Raw genomic sequence first — 16,455 nt, 5'->3', positions numbered from 1 at the left:
AAAAACAAATCCAATTACCATGCTTCTTTCCCTTTTTCTTATTTGGTATAGAATTATTGCATTTTTTTCATTTTTCGAAATTTTCGATATCGAAAAAGTGGGCGTGGTCATAATCGGATTTCGCCCATTTTTATTACCAAGATAAAGTGAGTTCAGATAAGTACGTTAACTAAGTTTAGTAAAGATATGTCGAATTTTGCTCAAGTTATCGTGTTAACGGCCGAGCGGAAGGACAGACGGTCGACTGTGTATAAAAGGTGGGCGTGGCTTCAACCGATTTCGCCCATTTTCACAGAAAACAGTTACCGTCATAGAAGCTATGCCCAAACTTCACAAGGATTGGTTAATTTCTGTTCGACTTATGGCATTAATAGTATTCTAGACAAATTAAATGAGAAAGGGCGGAGCCGCGCCCATTTTGAAATTTTCTTTAATTTTTGTATTTTGTTGCACCATATCATTACTGGAGTTGAATTTTGACATCATTTATTTATATACTGTAAAGATATTAAATTTTTTGTTAAAATTTGACTTTTAAACAAAATTTGTTTAAGTGGTGTGTGTTCGTTACCCGATTTTGTTAGTTTTTATTTAGCACACATATAGTAATAGGGGTAACGTTCCTGCGAAATTTCATCATGATATCTTCAACGACTGCCAAATTACAGCTTGCAAAACTTTTAATTTACCTTCTTTTAAAAGTGGGCGCTGCCACGCCCATTGTCCAAAGTTTTACTAATTTTCTATTTTGCGTCATAAGATCAACCCACCTACCAAGTTTCGTCGCAATTGCCGTCTTGGGTAATGAATTATCGTACTTTTTCGGTTTTCGAAAATTTCGATATCGAAAAAGTGGGCGTGGTTATCATCCGATTTCGCTCATTTTTTAAACCAATCTATTCTGGGTCCAGATAATCTCGTGTACGTGTACCAAATTTGGTGAAGATATCTCAATATTCGAGACATCGAAAATATCGAGCGACTTTGGTGCCATTGCCGAATGCTGATTCTCTTTTAGATATGATTTGCGTTTCTGTACATGGATTTTCTAAACTTTTAATTTGTGCTTCTTATGTACCGCCTAGCCTTAGCATCTAGTCATGAAAATGTTTGCGTTTTTGGCGACTTCAACCTCAGTAATCTAGAATGGTCTACTTTTGATAATAGTCGGGGGCTTCTTCCTATGTCTTCAAATGCGTTTGCTGAAACCTATTTGATTGACGGCTTCTCAAGATGTGGCCTTAGTCAGATTAACAGTTTTAATAACAGTCTTAATAGAACATTAGATCTCATATTTTTAAGTGATAATATGAATTGTTGCCTCCAGGAATGTCTAGACCCTTTGTCCACTCTTGGTCCCCATCATGTACCGCTTGTTCTTCATTTGGAATTTTATGAGTTTAATACTTACGTAGAAGATTCACTTTCCAAGCTTTGTTTTAAAAATTACGATGTTGATGCTGTTAATGCGGCAATTGAGTCTATTGATTGGGATTCGCTATTTGCTGAGGTTGAAGTTACCGGTTGTTTTAATATTTTTAAGAATAATAAATTATTCAATTGCATTTGTTGTGAACATATTCCGAGTTTAAAAAAAAAGGTTTGAAAAAATCCTTGGTTCACAAAAGAGTTGAAAAAACTGAAGAATTTGCGAAACAAGTTTTTCAAAAAATTTAAAAAATCTAGGTTTCCTACTTCCAAAGAATTGTATTTAAAATATTTGAAAGAATTTAAGTCATTGAGCAAAGTTTTGAAGCGGAATTATATAAGTAAATTTGAAGACGATATTAAAGGGAATCCGAAGGCTTTTTGGCGTTATGTGAAGTCAAAGAGATTGTGTTCTAGTATTCCCTCTGCTGTATTTTACAAAGATACACAAGCGGATTCAGCTTTGGATGCTGCAAATATTTTTGCAGATTTTTTCAGCACGAATTTCGAGGCTGACCCTGACTTGAGTAGTGGTGGTTTTTTTAGTGGCGTGGATGCTAGTGGTTTTTCACTAAACTTTGGGGCTCTTGAACTCTCTTTACATGATATTGAACTTGGGATTCGTCAAATCAAAATGTCGTCACAGACTGATGTCGATGGGTTGTCGTCTCACCTTTTTAAAAACTGCGCAGCTCTCGCCTACCCGATTTGGCTGCTTTTCAATAAATCCCTTGAGCAAGGCGTCTTCACTGATGTATGGAAAATCTCCTTTATCACGCCAGTTTTTAAATCTGGCAATAAAGATGATATTTCCAATTATCGCCCTATTTCTAAAATTTCTACTGTCTCAAAACTTTTTGAATGCATAGTGAAAAATAAAATTCTTTTCTCCATTCATCGTCTCATCTCTGTTGATCACCATGGGTTCATGTCTGGGAGATCAACCACTTCTAATTTAGCAGTTTTCTCCGAATACTGCATTGAAACATTTAGTAACCGCGCCCAAGTTGACACCGTGTATACTAATTTTTCGAAGTTTGATAAAATTAACCATCGTGTCTTGTTATCAAAGTTACAAAGTTTTGGCTTCCATAAAATTTTTTTAAATTGGATTAAATCGTATCTTTCTAATCGATCATGTGAAGTTGTAGTTGATGGGGTGTCCCCGTGTTCCTTTATTGCCTCCTCTGGGGTTCCTCAGGGAAATATATTGGGTCCGATTCTTTTTGTGATGTTCATCAATGATATTACTACTTGTTTTAAATATTCTAAATTTCTCTTGTATGCTGATGACATGAAGATTTTTAACAAAATAACGTGTTCCTCTGACTCGGTGAAACTTCAGAGTGATCTTGACAATGTTGTAGCTTGGTGTCAGAAAAATATGCTTCCCTTAAATATTAAAAAATGCTCCCATGTCTCCTATTCCAAGTTCCGTACTCTTATCCCTACTTCATATTTTAATGGTGGCTCACAACTAGACATTGTTTCTAAAATCACTGATCTTGGGGTGGTCTTTGATTCCAAGTTTACTTTTCATAGCCATCTTAACTATACCATAGCTAAATCGTACTCTATGCTGGCTTTTGTCAGACGTTTCAGTTCAGATTTCTCCGATCCGTATACTTTAAAGACACTTTTTACTTCACTGGTACGCTCAAAACTAGAATATGCTGCTTTTATTTGGCCTCCGTATTATTCTTGTCATATTTGTCGATTGGAGAGAGTTCAGAAAATCTTTATTAAGTATGCTCTGCGACCTCTTCATTTTGAGCTTCCGGTTCCCGCTTATGAGTCTAGATGTTTGCTTATCGGTCTTAAGACACTAAATTGTAGAAGAACCTTCTTATCTTTAACTTTCATTTTTAATTTGATATCTGGGGTGGTGGACTGTCCCTTTTTACTTGAACGTATTTTCTTTCTTATTCCTAATATTTGTTTAAGGAATCATGCCACATTTTATGTGGGGCTGGCGAGGACCAATTATGCTGCCAATGCTCCCGTTGTCAGAGCTCTTAAAGAGTTTAATTTGCTTCCGAAATCTTCAGTTTTGGATTTCTCCTTTTGTGAAAATAGGTTTGAAATGCTATTTAATGACCAGTTAAGTTAGTTGGTATTTGCCTACATTTGTAATTAGTCTGTAAGAAATGTAACAATTTCAAGATTAAAATATATATAAATAAAATATAAATATTTACTCAAGTTATCGTGTTAACGGGCTGACGGACGGACGGACGGACGGACATAGCTAAATGAATTTTTTTTTTCGCCTAGATGATTTTGATATATCTATCTCGATTAGTTTATGCCGTTACGGATTACCGTTATGCGAACAAAATTAATATACTCTGTGAGCTCTGCTCAGCTGAGTATAACAATCCCGATCTCGAACACTCGAAATAGTCCTACAAAAATTTGAAATAGTTCCGAAAATGTTCCTCAAATAATCCTGAAGCGGTCTCAAATCTAATATATAAACAAAAACTTTTCAGTCAAAATTTCAGGAATTTCAAATAACAACAATTCATCTTAATTAAAGTCAAGACGATACAATAAAAATCTTGTTTGTTTTCACTCGGTCCATTATAAATAAAATATATCTATAATATAAAAATAAGTCCCTGAATTGTGAAATAAGTGCGAATCTCGAGAACGGTTGGACCGATTTCGCTAATTCTTTATTCAGAATATTCCTAGAGATAAGGGAATTGTTCTTGCGTAGAGAAAACTTCTAAAAATTGCATAAAAAGTCTAAAAACCCCACTTTTTTAGTAAAATATCATAAAATCTTTGTTTACACAGCTATAAATTCAAAACGAATTTATCGATTGGAATATTTCTTCTTTGCAATAAAACTTTAAAATATTTACCTTTGTTTTGCATAAAAAAAATACTTGATTCCTTTCTTATATCAGCAAAATTATTTAAACAAAAGTAACATTTTTACCAAAAAATTTAGTGCGTATGGATGTACGCTGTCAATTATTTTTAAACGGTTTTATTTAGCTTGACTTGACACGCTGGCTGGTTGGCTGGCCGGCACGAATTTTGTAATTGAAATTTAAGTAACTTCCCGATAAGCTAAACAAGTTTCAAGCTACTTGGAATATAGTTCAGAACCCGATGACAATGCAATAATAAGAAAAAAACCTCCGATAGGTGGCGCATGGATTCAAATATTTCAAAAAATCGTATTTCTAGTCCGATTTGGTTCATGGTTGGAACACATAATACATACAAGAATAGGAAGAGACCTATGAAAAAATAGCCGCGAGTTGGCGCAAGGTCCGATTTGGCTCACATTTGAACATATAAGAAATACATGAATAGAAAACGGCTTGTGAAAACAATCGCCGCTAGGTGGCTCAAGGATCGAGATATTCAAACAAATGGTATTTGTGGCCCGATTTGGTCCATATTTGGAACACATAATATATACATGAATAGAAAACGACCTATTATATCCGATTTGGCTCATATTTGAAGCAAATATTATATACACTGCGGTAGAAGTGACATCAAAATATTTTGGAGTTGGAGGAGCGATAAGCATATGTGGCGCAGAATCGAGTAAAGTCTTTGGAAGGATTATGTATTGAGGACTTAGATTGTAACAAATTGTCAGGAAATAGTCCTTGTAATAATGAGTTACTAAATGAACTAAATAGAATGAGAAAGAATAGGCAATTAAACAAAGACTAAAATCTTGAAAATAAAAGGGGAGAACGAGATCCAGCAAGAGATAAAAGCAGAGAGAGGAGTGAATAAAAGGATAGAGAAAATGGAGAGAGAGGGGGAAGGAGAGTAAGAATAAAAACTTCCTAAAAGTTATGCAGACACGAGTAGATCAAAATTAGTGTAGAACAAAGTCTGCCGGGTCTCTTAGTCCACAATATAAAAATGAACGGTTCGACCGATTTAGCTATTCTTTTTTTCAGGATACTCCTTGAAGTACGCGGATAATTCTTTCGGGGGAGAACGAGGTCCAGCAAGAGATAAAAGCAGAGAGAGGAGTGAATAAAAGGATAGAGAAAATGGAGAGAGAGGGGGAAGGAGAGTAAGAATAACAACTTCCTAAAAGTTATGCAGACACGAGTAGATCAAAATTAGTGTAGAACAAAGTCTGCCGGGTCTCTTAGTCCACAATATAAAAATGAACGGTTGGACCGATTTAGCTATTCTTTTTTTCAGGATACTCCTTGAAGTACGCGGATAATTCTTTCGGAGAGAAAAATTGTTTCCATGAAGTGGGCTAGTGACCGATCCATTCGAATGACTTCTACTCACGGTTTCATTTGCCTGAAATTTAGTGTATAGGTAGACCTTTGCCTAGATTAGTCTTTACTAAACTTTTTTCCAGGAAATGGACCAGGGACCGACTGGGAGCGGAATAGGGATTGGACCTAGAACTCTAACTAGGACTGAAACTGGGATTACAATTCTGACTAAAACTGGTTGGGTGTGAGGTAAGAGGTAAAAACGTCTTAAGAGATATGCAGATAGACCAAGGTTAGGGAAGAACAACGTCTGCGGGGCTGCTTGTATATAAATAAATGCAAGGCGCACTAAACTCCTAAGCGATTTTTCCTACAAATTGGCTGGACGGCACCTACATGTTTTTACGCCGACTTCGGACGGCACCTGCAAGGTTTCCCTGAGGAGCTTTTCGTGGCAGAAACACATTCAGAGTGTATGTCTTCTAAACAGTTCTGGGAGTCGACGTCGATTAGAAAAACCTTTTTTCTGATTAAAAAAACTTTTTTCTTCATTTTTGATGTTACTCTGCCCGGGAGTTGAGCCCAGGACCCTCGGGGTGGTAGGCAGAACATGCTACGATAACACCATGGCGGCCGGCTCGACCAATTATAGCTTGTGGAAGTTTTTGGGTGATATAGGAGCCTAATAAGCCTATTTAATTTATAACTATTATGGAAGTATTTAATTAGCTAAACAAATGAAATTAATTTATGCACCAGCGAAATAAAATTAACGTGGCTTTGACAAAATATCTTGGTTATACTTTTTCAAAAGTAAATTTCCTAGTAATAGTTTGTTTATATAAATGTATATTTGCACAGTTGAAACGTGTTATCAAATTGATATCTGTACAATGGCTGTATTTTTAATGAGTAAATACAGAAAAGTACAAGGAGTTCACTTAATTAGTTTTATCTGTTTCCAAACAGCTAATAGTTTCTATTGTATACTGCCAAAAAACCACAGTTGGGTGAAGTGCACGAAATTCTGAGCAACAACACTGCTCGAACTTATATCAGCTGATATAATCAATATATTTCGTTAAATGTTAACAAGACGTTAATCTGTTGTGGATTTAAACGTCTGTTCATATTTCACACATACTCGCAGTCGCCGCGGTGATAAACAGAAGGAAGGATATAGTGGAGTTCTTAAAAAAGGAGGATCCAATACTCCCCTGAAATACTTTTTTTTAATGATGTTGAAATAGTTCCAAAACAAGGAATAGATCCGGTGATAGTTAAAAAATATTCGGGGCACTACTTCCGACATGGTTCCCTAAACAATCGTGAAATACTTTCAAAAACAATATTGAAACTACATATATGGAGTTAGTTCCCAAAAAGTATCGCCGACATTATTACGAAAACAATCCAGAAACGGATCCGAAACAGCCCGGAGAAGATCTCGAACACAGTCTCGAAACGGTCGTGAAATGGTCCTAGCAAAATTTTTAATAGTCCCTAAAATGTACCTCAAATAATCTTGAAACGATCCTTTAATAATCTCATAGTATATAATCCATTAACAGTTCTGAAACGATTCCTAGCACTATCCCGAAATAATCCTGAGGTATTCTAAAACTAGTCCCGAATGAATTCCATACACGGTTTCGAACTAGTCCAAATAGTTCCGATTTCATCCTGAAAAATATCCTAAACTATCTTAATATAATCTCGGAAGTACGAAAATGGACAAAAAGATAAAATCTTTCAGACTAACATCTATATAAGCCTTGCACCGTGCATACATATGTTATAAATGTGAAATTTTGAGATGTTCGTTGTCTGGATAAACCAAAGTTTTAACCACTTAGCAAAACGGTTTTAGAAGGAGAGGGGATGCAACTGTTCCTTTCACCATAGTTTCTAGACCTTGTCCTATGTGGTCATATACTAATATAATTAGTCATATTCAAATTAAAATAGAGTTTTATAAGTTCTTTAAAATAGGTTTTGGGTTGGCGGCCTGCCGAGCACTTTCTCGACATTTTTGGACGTGTGTTAAGAGTCTACTCTTCTGGAGCATTAACTAAGATAGTTTTTAATATTGTAACAAATATGGTGCAATTCCTCTTATTTGCAACCTTCTGCTAACGTTCGAATCACTAAACTGATGAATAAATAACTCCACTTGTCAATAATGCAAAATGGCCTTTATTAAAGTTCTTCACAATAACACTACTATTGCTCGCCAGATAGCGTCTTAATCAAAATGATTGTCGTGCCTCTACTGTTGCTGCCTTTTATACTCTGTGATTTCTCGTTCGCATCTTCTAGGCGCTTCCATTTCTAGAATTTACTAGTTGGTTTTCAGCTATAAAATTACTACGTTTATAGCTTCTGTTGTTGTTGTTGTTGTAGCGATTAGTTACTCCCCGAAGGCTTTGGGGAGTGTTATCGATGTGATGGTCCTTTGTCGGATACAGATCCGATACGCTCCGGTAACACAGCACCATTAAGGTGCTGGCCCGACCATCTCGGGAACAATTTATATGGCCATATTAAACCTTCAGGCCATCCTCCCTCCCCACCCCCAAGTTCCATGAGGAGCTTGGGGTCGCCAGAGCCTCGTCTGTTAGTGAAACGGGATTCGCCGCTCGAAGGTGAGGTTGACAATTGGGTTGGAGAAGCTATATATTGCGCTACACAACCCCTTGAATCCCTTTATAGCTTCTCATATGCGCTTGTATGTGAGCACAATTATAATTGCATACTTTTGGGAGCATCTCAGATAAGATTCTGCATGTGTTTGTGCGTCTCTTCTCCGCTGCGTGTAGACATAATGATTGATTTAATGATGTTCATACAAGTCACTGCTTAGCATCGGCTTAGAGATGATAGTATCCCTTAGTGTTGCTAATATCAGTGACACTACCCTCCACCTAAGTCTGATCGTCCCGATCAGAATAATCTCTCGATCTAAACGCTGCCAACATCTCCAAATGAACCACCCTTCTATTTCGTGGTTTCCCAATGGTTAATATGTGGTAGATGGTACCACTAATCTTCTTCACAACTTTGTACGGGCCTTCCCAACTGCACCGAATTTTGGATGGAACACCATTCCGTCGGTGAGGGTTGTATAGCAGTACCAAATCTCCCTCCAAGGAACCTGTTGTTTGGCCAATGAAGAACTATTTCGCAGAGCTTGATCTTGACGGATTGACTTTGCATCTCAGTGTCGTCTTGACGTTTCACAACAGTAGTGCGTTCTGGCTTGAAACCACCCTTGCATTTTTTTCTGGAAAATTCCTTCAGTCGTTTTAGTGCGTTCATTAGGTTTTGTCAATGCTAGTGTATTTCTCGCAGGTACCTTTGATTTGGTTTGTTTGGCCCATTCGTTCCATCAATTCTTGCCCGATCTGCTGCCTTTGACTTTTGTATTTTTTGTCGAATCTCTTTCACCAGCACTCGATTACTGCTGAACCATTTTTCCAAACTGAAGTTAAGTGGCACATCCTGGTTCTCATAGCGCATAATCTTTCTCGGCATATCTCGGCAAGTCCACTCCCAATATAACTTCATCAACGATCTCCGCCACAAGGAATTTGTGTAGAACCATGACATTCCCAATTAAGACTTCACAGATCACTTCTCCCTGGACTTGGTTATAATCGCCAGTAACCGTACGCAACCTTGCTCCAAGTAATGTTTTTACTCTCCTGTTGACCAAATCAGATCGGATTAAGGAGTGAGATGCGCCCGTATCTACAGTCAGTACACGCTCCTTGCCATCCAAATTTCCTTTGACCGCAAGACTGCTCGATTTTCTTCCAATTTGCGAGATAGATATCACAGGACATTCAACAGCTGGATCTAGCTCTCGATCTTTACATCTGGCACGCTCATGCTCATCTCCTCCAGCTTTGCGTTTACGGCCACCCACATTGTTGGAACTGTTAGGGTTGGTGTTGCAATAACGCGCAATGTGCCCTGGCTTTCCACTCTTAAAGCATTTGACTGCATCATTACTCTTCTGCTGCGTACCCTTCATTGCTTCCAAAATTGTGCCTACCCACTGTGGCCTTTTTATTTCCAGACGATGAGCTTTGTATGCTGGTTTACTCAATAGTGATGCCGTTTCCTGAGCCAATGCATGGGATACCGTTTCAGCAAATGTTTTCTTTGGGTTCGCGTATGTAGCTCGCTTCATTTCGACGTCCCGTATGCCGTTTATGAAGCTTTGAATCTTTACCCTTTCAGTGTATTCCACGGGTGCATCCGCATTTGCAAGATGAGCCAATCTTTCAACATCCGAAGCAAACTCCTGCAATATCTCATTTGCTTTTTGGTAACGGTTTTGCAACTCAATTTGGTATATCTGTTTTCTATGCTTGCTTCCATAACGTCTCTCGACAGCGGCCATCAATGCTTCATAGTTGTTCCGCTCTCCTTCGGGAATCATCTGTAGGATTTCGGCTGCTGGCCCCTTCAATGCTACGAATAGAGCTGCAACTTTATCTTCAGCATTCCAGTTGTTCACTGTTGCGGTCTTCTCAAACTGTAGCTTAAAGACTTGGAAAGGAACAGAACCGTCAAATGATGGTGTTTTTACCTTTGGATTGCTTGCTGAAACAGCTGGGCGGTTTAGTTGTAACTGCTCCATACGACCTTTTAGCGTTTCTATCTCGGCATCAATTTCGTCCTCGAGTTGTAAAATTTTTGTATCCTGCTCTTCCAGTTTCACAAAGAGCTGCGATGATACCTGTTCCGAAATTCATGCCGACATTTCACATATACGTGCCTCTTGCGCTTCCATTTGAGATGCCAAATATGTCTTCTGTTCTTCCAATTGTGATGTTATATGGGTTTCCTGCGATTCCAGTTGGGATGCCACATTCGACATTTCTTAAAGGCGCGTTTCTTGTGCTTCAATCCTTGATGTTATACGTGTCTCCTGTAATTCTAGTTGTTTTTCCATCTTGGATGTTATACGTGTCTCCTGTGATTCCAGTTGAAATGCCATTGTCGATGTTTGAGCAGATATTGTAGCCAAAATCGTGTTCAAGTCTGTGCTCGTAACTGTCTGCGATGTTTCATTTTTCTCTTCAATTTTTGTTGTCTCCTCGCCATCAAGAGGAAAGACATACTCCTCCACGTTAATTCCCTCTAATTCCATTGCCTTTCGTAGTCGTGCCTGAAGTTCGAGTTTGTTGCCGTTTGCATTCAATCCACGGCTCTCCAACTCCTTCTTCAGTTGCTGGATCTTCAATTCACTCCACTTTGCCATGTCCAAGCTGTATTCAAAGTCTTCGGAATTTATTCAACAATTCCTCGTCTGACACCAATTGTAACGAATTTACTGCAATTCCTCTTATTTGCAATCTTCTGCTAACGTTCGAATCACTAAACTGATGAATAAATAACTCCACTTTTCAATAATGCAAAATGGCCTTTATTAAAGTTCTTCACAATAACGCTACTATTGCTCGCCAGATAGCGTCTTAAATCAAACTGATTGTCGTTCCTCTACTGTTGCTGCCTTTTATACTCTGTGATATCTCGTTCGCATCTTCTAGGCGCTTCCATTTCTAGAATTTACTAGTTGGTTATCAGCTACAAAATTACTACGTTTATTGCTTCTCATATGCGCTTGTATGTGAGCCCAATTATAATTGCATACTTTTGAGAGCATCTCAGATAAGATATCTGCATGTGTTTGTTCGTCTCTTCTCTGCTGATTGATTTAATGATTGATTTAATGATGTGCATGCAAGTCACTGCTTAGCATCGGCTTAGAGGTGATAGTATCGCTTAGTGTTGCTAAGGTTAGGTTAGGTTGGGGTGGCTGCCTGAGGGCACACTTAGGCCAGTAGTACTAGGCCCGTTGTGATACCACGAAAAAAACACCGTTACCTCTCCTCTTCGAACCATTTTGAGGACCTGATGAAAGCTACCAGGTCCTTGACGTCATGCTCCACAACCTGACTCATAGTATCAAGAAATGGAGCTCCCAGAAAGCGCTGCCGTGCTCCGCTTAGCGCTGGGCAGTTGCAAATGAGGTGAACCACCGTTTCCTCCTCCTCATCTTCTTTACAACTCCTACAGCAACGACGATAAGGCGCTCCAAGCCTTTCTGCATGCCTACCTATGAGGCAATGATCCGTTAGTGCCCCTAGAAGTGTGGAAATTGTATCCTTTCTTAGGTTGTAAACGTGACGGGACCTTTTAGGATCCCATTTAGGCCAGGTTTCTTTCGACGTTCGACATCCCGGTGTTTGAAGTCATCTTTCGTCGGCTTGACGGTAGATGTGCTCTTTTAGCATTAGCTTGCATGTGGACAGGGGCATACCTAAGCGTTCTTGTCCAGGAAGAACCTGCTTGGTTGTACCCTGCCTAGCGAGTTCATCTGCAATGCATTTTCCCTCGATATCCCAATGTCCAGGGACCCATGTGAGGTGTACACGGTTCTGTTGAGCCATCTCTTGAAGAGATCGGCGACAGTTTAGTGCTAGTTCAGAATTGAACGAGTGGGAGCCCAGAGATTTTATGGCAGCTTGGCTGTCGCTGAAGATAAAAATTTCTTTGCCGACAATGTATGTCCCTATCCTAGCTGCGGCTTCCATTATGGCTGCAACTTTTGCCTGGAATACACTGCAGTGGTCGGGTAGTCTGAATGAGAGCTGGAGGTCAAGGTCCCTTGAGTATACTCCACCTCCAACTCTCCCGTTTAGCTTGGAGCCGTCCCTGTATATGGAAATGCTGTTGCCCATAGCAAGGCACTTGTCCGACTCCATCCAGTCTCCCTGCTGGGTATGTTTATCTTAAAGTTGGTTTCCGCAACTGTTGTGGTAGCACAGCGATCCGTGCTAGGAGGGAGAAAACTATATTTGTTTAGTATACTTGAGTGTCCTGTGGTCCTGTTGCTCCAGCACGACAACTCCCTTAGACGCAGGGCTGACGTTGCCGCTGCTCGATGACCAGCCAGATCCAGTGGAAGGATGTCAAGAATGACCTGAAGAGCTTCGCTAGGCGTTCTTCTTAGAGCACCGCTTATGCTTATCATGCTGGATCTGTGGACTTTACCCAACAAGTTTAGGTTTGACGCCCTGCTCAAGGCTGGCCACCATACGACTACCCCATACAGCAGTATGGGTCTGATAATCGCGGTATAAATCCATCTGCATATGTTGGGGGTGAGTCCCCATTTTTTGCCAATAGCTCTTTTACACGTATATAATGCAATGTACGCTTTCTTTTGTCGCTGGATAACGTTGTCCTTCCAGTTCAGCTTTTTGTCTAAAACTACGCCTAAAAATTTGGCTTTATCTGCCAGGCTTAGGCGCACCCCATTTAGTTCTGGTAGGTTCAACGATGGAATTTGTATCGTTTGGTATATAAGACAAGCTCTACTTTATCGGAGTTGACGCTGAGTCCACATCGGGAAGCCCACAAGGAAACCTCCCTGCTACCTGCATCAAGTCGCACAAAGTTTGAGGGAACTTGCCTCCGTAGACAATCGCTAGGTCATCAGCATATGCCACGACCTTCCCGCTCCCCCAACTAGTATCTCTTAATAGCGAGTTTACCGTTAGGTTCCATAGTAAGGGGGAAAGGACACCACCCTGGGGCATGCCCCTTGCGACAAATCGTGTTATCTCAACCTTCCCCAGTGAGGAAAGCACTTTCCTTCCCCTGAGCAGTTGATCAATTAGTCCCACTAGGGGTCTATTTACGTCCAGATCAGTTAAAGCAATGTTGACGGCGTCTGAACTTATGTTGTTGAATGCTCCTTCAATGTCTAGGAAGGCCACAAGACAATAATCCTTTTCAAACAAGGATGTTTCTATAGTAGAGACTAGGCTGTGTAGCGCAGTCTCCGTAGATTTACCTTTGGTGTACGCGTGTTGATAGTCCGAAATGAGATTCCTATCAATGCTTGTAGTGAGAAAATCGCTAACTATTCTCTCTAGGGTCTTGAGTACGAAGGATGAAAGACTGATAGGTATATAGTCCTTCGGCTCGTAATGAGAGGCTTTGCCTGCCTTAGGAATGAATATGACCGTGGCGCTCCTCCATGCACACGGAATATAGTTCATAGCCAAACTAGCGGTATATATGTGCCGCAGCCAGTTGGCTGATACCTCCAAAGAGTAGATAAGTTGAGCGGGTACAATCTCGTCTGGTCCAGCAGCCTTAAAAGGTTTAAAACTTTTGACTGCCCACCTCACTCTCTCCTCAGTGATGGGTATATTCACAGCTTGGTTTGCTGCAGGTACTTCCGGTGCGTTTGTCATATTTCCCGGGAAATGTTTGTCCAGGAGCAGCTCTAGAGTTTCCCTTTCTGTGCTGGTCCAGGTACCATTCGGTCTCCGCAGAAAGCTAATAGCTATTTGCGTCTTAGGAAGCACGCACCGTAGCCTGGATGTGTCCACGAGACTTTCGACTCCAGTGCAGAAGTTTCTCCATGAAGTTCTCTTCGCTTGTCTCAGGACTTTTTTGTAGGTTCTTAGTTTGTCCTTGTATTCTAGCCATTGTGACCCGTTATCAAAGAATTTGGCTTTGTTAAACTGTTCTCTACAGGATTTACGAAGTAGGTCCAGATCATGGGACCACCAGTGAGGTTTACGCTTCCCGCGCGGTTTTGGCAATGGACAGGCCTGTTCTAAGGCTTTTGAGAAAGCCGATGTGAAGGTTTCTACCAGACCCTCTAGCTCCATCGTTGATGAGGGGCTTTGTGGGGGCAGTTCTGGTAGTTCTCTTACTAACAGCTCATTATGTAGTTCCCAGTTTGTATTACGTGGGTTACGTCTCGCGTTAGTGTTGCTAATATTCGTGACAATATATTACATGATGGAAAAAGATATTCAACACACAGCAGGAGAACGGACAAGGCAGCAGGTATACTAATTTGGTGGAATATTAATTGGGGTTCTGGCTTTTTTAGTCTTGATCCCTTAACACTCAGATATTTGAGATATAAAAAGATCCGTTTTTGGCCACCTAACATTGAATTCGACGCTGCGGCGAAATGTAGGCAGGTGCTCCGGAATCGAAGAGATCGTGTACATATCTGGCCAAGCCTTCGCTGACAGTAAAGATACCAAGCGAGCTGCTACAACTTTTCAGATGCCCCTTCAGGACATCGGTATGTGTATGTTCTAACGAGCATAACGTCTTCATTATAAAGTGCACGTGAGTTAGCAAATACTCCGTGTGTATTTCTGCAATGGAAAGCTTTTCAGTGAAAACTCAACTGCCTTGCAACTACTGTTCGGAGCCGAAATAGAAAAAAGTTGAAGATGTCGTCCTGCCTTTTTGTAGGAAAAATTAAATAGGAGTACAACGCAAATTAGAGGGGAAGCGTTGTTACAACTAGCACTACGTCTACATTATATAGCGAAAGTTGTTGTTGTTTTGATGATAAAGACACTCCTAGAATGTTGTGGAGAATACTATCCTTTTCACGATATAGTTCCGGTACATTTAGATAACTAGTACCATTAGTACCATTATACAAAAGTATAATGTACTGAGCGTGGTGGCCGCCCTCTTCATCGGCTTCCATAGGCGTGTTCCGATAAAAAAAAACTTTCTTAGCCGGCCGATCATCAGCTTTCATCTTTCAATCGCTTAGCATGACTTAGCCAGCGTAGCCGGTGCGTTTTAATTCGGTGGACTATTTTGATGTCTGCATATAGCTCGTACGGCTCATCTCTCACCTGTAGTATAAACAAGATTAAATTTTATTTTATTACATTTTGGGACTAACAATTTAACAACGCACAATAGTAGGACGACAAGGCGACAGGTGTATAAATAACGTGGGATATAAGTTGAAGTTATGACTTTGAGTCTTTATCCGGTAAATCTGAGACTTTTCCGCTGTGAGAAGATTAATGGTTCACCCACCATTAAAATTCGACACTCAGGTCAACTGTAGGCAGGGGTTGGGAGCCAAAGGGATCATCGTTCACGAGACTACACATCTATCCAAGCCTTCGCTGACAGTAGACATTTAAAGTGAGGTGCTACAATTTCACATATGCCTGTCCAGGTCATCGGCATGAAGAGCGTTGTTTTAGCCAACATTACATCTACATTACTTAGCATACATTGTTGTTGCTGTTGTCTTAACGATAAAAGATACTACCCGAAGGTTTTGGGTAACGTTATCGGTGCTGATAGTCCTTTTCCATATATAGATCCGGTACGTTCCGGTAGCTAGTGTCATCAAGGTATTAGCTCTCTAGGTCATACCACACCCTCCATACAAGCTTTTGATAGCCATTCACCTGGAAATGACCATGATGGGTGGATGACTTGTACTTCAATCGGATTACTATATAAAAGTGTAATATAATGCGCCCACCTCTCAATTCATAGCAACATTGACGGCAGTGAAAATCGGTTGAGCAAAGACAGTATCGTTAGAAATCTCTGAGGCAGTAATGGTCCATCATCTATATTCATCAATAGTGACATACTTACCAATCTTAAGAAAACCGCATTTGGTATACTACAGACTCGCATAAAATCAACAGCCAAATTTACTCTGATTACGATTAGAAAATAACAGTTTCTATTGATTATATCTAGAAAAGATATATTCGGGATCACATCCACAATCACAGGGCACATGCTGTTTAGCCTACACACGGAAAGAACGGAAGTCCCCTTTAGCGCTAAGTGTACGAGCTGTAGAAAGGACGGTTGATAAGAAACAGTCAGCTATATTTCCTGCAAGAGCTTAGTCCCAGGGAACATTAGGTCCCGAACATAAGACAGTTTTGTGCTATCCGATCTAAGCACGATATCAAAATGCTTC

The 16,455-nt window shown here is 40.0% G+C and overlaps 1 long non-coding RNA gene across 1 annotated transcript; it reads right to left on the bottom strand.

Moving 5' to 3' along the window:
- Window positions 1–3,271: 3,271 nt before the first annotated feature.
- Window positions 3,272–4,453, bottom strand: LOC137243463 (uncharacterized). Its single transcript, XR_010950534.1, has 2 exons — window positions 4,299–4,453; window positions 3,272–3,566 (listed from the first exon to the last, which is right to left on the bottom strand). It is a non-coding gene; the product is annotated as an uncharacterized lncRNA (long non-coding RNA).
- Between the last annotated feature and the right edge of the window lie 12,002 nt (window positions 4,454–16,455).

This window comes from Eurosta solidaginis, chromosome 1 (assembly GCF_040869045.1).
Source record: "Eurosta solidaginis isolate ZX-2024a chromosome 1, ASM4086904v1, whole genome shotgun sequence".
NCBI classification, from domain to species: domain Eukaryota; kingdom Metazoa; phylum Arthropoda; class Insecta; order Diptera; family Tephritidae; genus Eurosta; species Eurosta solidaginis.
Note: the sequence above shows the minus strand (reverse complement) of the source record. Positions and strands in the feature narration are given on the sequence as shown.